At 42.0% G+C, this 5,473-nt stretch overlaps 1 pseudogene; it reads right to left on the bottom strand.

Moving 5' to 3' along the window:
* Positions 1–1,673: 1,673 nt before the first annotated feature.
* On the bottom strand, positions 1,674–3,227 carry LOC123939334 (annotated as a pseudogene).
* Between the last annotated feature and the right edge of the window lie 2,246 nt (positions 3,228–5,473).

Genomic DNA, 5,473 nt, shown 5'->3' with positions numbered 1-5,473 from the left:
CACATTACCCTAGAGATATTATCACCAGATGTAACTAATGAAATCTCTAACATGACAAATAAAAATAGTTTTGGGATTCCAAGTATCCTGAGATGGAACAGACATCCAGGGGACTGGACAAAGCCGATCCAGAAAGGATCAAGTGACATCTGCTAACATGACCTCATAGGTCCCCAATGAATGGTATCTACCTTCTCAGGAGATGCCCCTCCCCCAAATTTTGCCCCTAAAAACCCTCACTTGAAAGCCACCAGGGAGTTCAGGACTTTTGAGCACTAGCTCTTTGTTCTCCTTTGGGGCACCATACCAATCAGTAGCCCCTCTTTCCCCTTTGCAAAAGGTCAGTATCATTTTTTACTGGCTTGCTGTGCATCAGGTGAACGAACTCCTGTTTGGTTCAGTTACGGTGAAGACAGAAAGTAGAATGATGGTGGCCAGGGGCTGGAGGGAAAGGGAATGGGGAGTTACAGTATAATGGGTATAGAGTTTCAGATTTAAAAGATGAAAAGTGTTCTGGAGATGGATGGTCATTGTGGCTGCACAATGGGAAAGTATTGAATACCAATAAACTATACACTTAAAAATGGTTATATGCTAAATATTATGTTATATGCATTTTATCTCAATAAAAAAAAAAGTTAAGTCATCACCACACCACACCCCCTCCCAAAAAGGGGAAAGGAGTGGAGAAGTGACAAGTCTCCCGAGGCAGCGCTACTGCTCTGTGGCAGAGGGATGAGTCTTCTCATACATACTGTAAACGGTCCCAGAGATCTTCAGGGTATTTGAGTGGGGAAAGGCTAAAACAGAGCTTGGAAGCCTTGATCTTGCTCTGACTACTTAGGTGTCTCAAAGAGAAACTGTAACAAAAAGTGTTAATAGATGGTGTGTTGTTAAGCATCTATTAGAAGATCAAATGATGGATTCTGTTCCAATTTAATGAAGCAGAGATCATCAAACACATTTCGCAAGCCATAAAACAGCCCTTCCCATTGCAGACGCCCTAGGGAAGGTTGCAAAATAGATGGGAGTTAATATCTGAAGATTAAATAACACGATAGCATATTCTTCTATGTTTGACCTACTTTTTGAGAAATGAATAAAGAATTTTTTTACTCATCACCTTTAATAAATAACCTAATAGGTCAGTGTTAAAACCCCGATAATGATGATGGTAGCAAAGGGAGACATAAAGTATGGATACCTATTTATTACAAGGACCAGATAAAATGTGTGGTCACCAAAAAGACAAACACTCCAAATTAGGCTAGCAGGACCTCAGCAAGGAACTTAGAGCATTCTGTGATTTTCCATTCAGGCCCACAGGAGAAGAAATGACCTCCCATTTTACCATCACCCCTGGAGAAGACAACTCATAAAGTAAGCCAGAGGGTCCCTTTTAGACACCCTGCTTCTGACAGGCCTGAACGGGGCACATAAATACAAACTTCAAACTTAAAATATTTGAAGTTTATGAGGTCTCTCTTTTTTTTTTCTCATTAAACTTTTTGTTTTAATGGGTCTCAAAATTCTGTGACAGATTTTTGGTCAAGTTGTTCCCATTAAAAAGTACTGATTTTAAAAACTAATAACTTAAAACTGCCACACATACAAAAAAAACAAATGGTCCACAAAACATTCTCCTTTCCTTCTGAAGGTTTTACGATGCGTTGTTATCATTAACCAGTCTTTTACTATTAAGCTTAAATGGCCAATTGACACAAACAGTTCTGAGACCGTTCTTCCACCACTGATTAAGACTGGGGTGACAGGTATTGGGGATAATATTCATTTAGCCTTCTGAGCTTTTTCTGGGCAGACTTGGTGACCTTGCCAGCTCCAGCTGTTTTCTTGTACACTGCTTTGATGACACCCACAGCAACCGTCTGTCTCATGTCACAAACAGCAAAACGGCCCAGAGGAGGATAGTCAGAGAAGCTCTCAACACACATAGGCTTGCCAGGAACCGTATCAACAATGGCAGCATCACCAGACTTCAAGAACTTGGGACCATCTTCCAGCTTTTTTCCAGAACGACGATCTATCTTCTCCTTCAGCTCAGCAAACTTGCAAGCAATGTGAGCTGTGTGACAATCCAGCACAGGTGCATATCCAGCACTAATTTGGCCTGGATGGTTGAGAATAATCACCTGAGCTGTGAAGCCAGCTGCTTCCATTGGTGGGTCATTTTTGCTGTCACCAGTCACATTGCCACGACGAACATCTTTGACAGATATGTTCTTGACATTGAAGCCCACATTGTCCCCAGGAAGAGCCTCACTCAAAGCTTCATGGTGCATTTCAACAGACTTGACTTCAGTTGTAACATTGACTGGAGCAAAGGTGACCACCATGCCAGGTTTAAGAACACCAGTCTCCACTCGGCCCACAGGGACAGTACCAATACCACCAATTTTGTAGACGTCCTGCAGAGGCAGACGCAAGGGCTTGTCAGTTGGATGAGTTGGTGGCAGAATGCAATCCAGGGCTTCAAGCAGTGTGGTTCCACTGGCATTCCCATCGTTACGGGTGACTTTCCATCCCTTGAACCAAGGCATGCTAGCACTTGGCTCCAGCATGTTGTCACCATGCCAACCAGAAATTGGCACAAATGCTACTGTGTCAGGGTTGTAGCCAATTTTCTTAGTGTAGGTGCTGACTTCCTTAATGATTTCTCGTATCTCTTCTGGCTGTAGGGTGGCTCAGTGGAATCCATTTTGTTAACACCAACAATTAGTTGTTTTACACCCAGTGTGTAAGCCAGAAGGGCATGCTCACGGGTCTGCCCGTTCATGGAAATACCTGCTTCAAATTCACCAACACCAGCAGCAACAATCAGGACAGCACAGTCAGCCTGAGATGTGCCTGTAATCATGTTTTTGATAAAGTCTCTGTGTCCTGGAGCATCAATGATGGTCACATAATACTTGCTGGTCTCGAATTTCCACAGGGAGATATCAATGGTGATACCATGTTCACATTCAGCTTTCAGTTTATCCAAGACCCAGGCATACTGGAAGGAGCCTTTTCCCATCTCAGCAGCCTCCTTCTCGAATTTTTCGATAGTTCTTTTGTCAATTCCACCACATTTGTAGATCAGATGAACAGTAGTGGTAGACTTGCCCGAATCTATGTGTCCGATGACAACAATGTTGATATGAGTCTTTTCCTTCCCCATTCTGGTTTAGGTTGAGTGGTGGTTTTCACGACACCTGTGTTCTGGCGGCAAACCCGTTGTGAAAAAGCGTTTATGAGGTCTCTTAAAGGTCCTTTCCTCATCTACAGTTGGGAAACTGATCCCAAAGATGGCTGACCCAAGGTCAAACAGCCAACATGTAGGAAAAAGCCAGTTCCTTTAACTATCTCTATGACCTTGAACAAAGGAAAGGAATGAGCAAAGGAAAAGAGATCTCAATGTTTGAAATCAAAGTGAATAAGAAAATAAAGGAGTCCTGAGGCACAAGGACACTGAGGGCTTCAGAATATGTGTTCTTACATGAAATGGACATGACAGTTACTTCACAAAGTTTCTTTTAAGAAAATGGGACATGTACACTTATCTAGGTGGGGTAAAGGATATTTGACCAGACTACATTGTGGCTGCCCAACTGAGAAACGTTGGCTGGTTCCCAGGTGTCTATATAGGACAGAATGGAAATGATCATCATTAAGATCTCATCTTAAATTATCACTACTTAGCTAAACAACCCTTCCTTGCCCATTCTCTCTCAAGTTGTATTGACCTCTAAGCAACTCTACACGTGTCCCAGTTTCATTTTCTTTATGGTACATATCCCTGATTTTTTTTATTTATTCACCTGCTTATTTATTCACACTGCTGTACCCCAAGTACTTGAAACCACAACTATTATATAAATGTTGTCCTCCATGGTTGTTGACTGAACTGGCTTGAAGTGAAAGACTTTCTACAATACCCTCTTGAGAATGAAATGATTCCCAAAGGACACTGTGACACCCCCTTTTCTGTCAGGATGGCTTGAATACAATTCTGCCAATGGACAGAGAGTTGAAGCAAGAGATCTCTTAAGGCTTTTTCTAATTTCTGGAATTGTTTAACCTCACCCTGTGTCTATTTGCCACCAGAAAATCTGTCATTTACAAAAAGAAACAATGAGTTAGCAGCACCTTCCACTTCTCTACAAAGCCTTAAACTCATGTAAAATTGTACAATCTGGTCACGCAGTTGAAACTCAACTCTTGGAAGGGAAGGAGGGAGAGAGATTTTTAGACTCAAGAGCTAAGACTAAAATATGTAAAGAAAAATAACAACCCTGGTAGTAAGTATTGGCAGCTTCTCTGACAGCAAAATCCAATTTTAAAATAAATCAGGCAATTCTTCAAACTAGAGCTAGACTTCAGGAAATTAAGGTTTGTGTTCAAGTGGGCACATTACAATTTCATAAAAACTGTCTTAGCTATTTCTCTGCTGAGGACTTTGGAAGATGATGATGTGCTTAATGTTTCTGATTATGTTGCCGGGCAAATCAAGGGCCATGGGATAACTGGAGAAGTAGGGACTGAAAGTATTTGGAAAGAAAGGAACCAGGGCTGTCCTGTAAGAATGGTGTCCTAGGCTCAGAGACTGGGCCAGGCCTTCACAGCACGCCTCCACCTCACTCCTACTTCAACTCTGGACACTTTGAGGCAAATTCAACCAAAAGGGAGAGAAGAGTCTAAGTCCATCCTTAACAAGGACCAAATGTTCTGTTTTCAAATAGATGGTGCCAAAGGGAGAAAACTCCCTGCTGTGTGACAAACATCATAATGGGTGAAAGCAGCAGGGAAGGCCTTTTTTAAAACTGACGCATTACTGTGTCTTCCAAACCAAGATTAGCCTGAGTCCAAAAAAAAGAAGAGTTAACAAGAGAATTTTGGTTTCATCTCCCAGCAAGGAGACTCCATTAGTTTAAGTCCAGAAATGCCTTGCCTTAAGAACATCCAGCATAAAGAAATTAGATTGTGTGAAATGAAAAAGGAACTAGAAATAAATCCACATTGTACCTTCTCTCATTCTGCATGAGAGGAAACTGAGGCTCCAAACCATTGAACGTCATGTCCAAGAGGATTCACCACAACCAGAACAAGATCCCAGATTTCTTGACTCCCAAATCGGCTGACCATCCATCCTGGTTTGCCCAGAACGGTACTCACTTTAATATTAGAAGGCCCTCATCTAACATCCCCCTGCTGGTCTGGCATGTAAGGGGTTAGAAGTTGTCCCTCTGGCCTAACAGTAAGTAAAAAGCAGAATGAACTGAAAAATCACCAAATTTTCTTAAATCCCTCAGAGAAGTGAGGACACAGAAAACTACTACCCTCAACAACAGAGAGACAGCCAGGCTGATACAGAAAATCACAACCTACTAAACGAGAAACCTATAAGAAGAAAGCTCTGCAGGAACCAGGGCAGGGATAGGAAAACCTAAACTGTAGTTAATGGATTACGGATGGT

This window comes from Meles meles, chromosome 3, assembly GCF_922984935.1.
Source record: "Meles meles chromosome 3, mMelMel3.1 paternal haplotype, whole genome shotgun sequence".
In the NCBI taxonomy this organism is placed as follows: Eukaryota; Metazoa; Chordata; class Mammalia; order Carnivora; family Mustelidae; genus Meles; species Meles meles.
The sequence above is the reverse complement of the archived record's forward strand: the minus strand, read 5'-3'. Positions and strand labels throughout refer to the sequence as shown.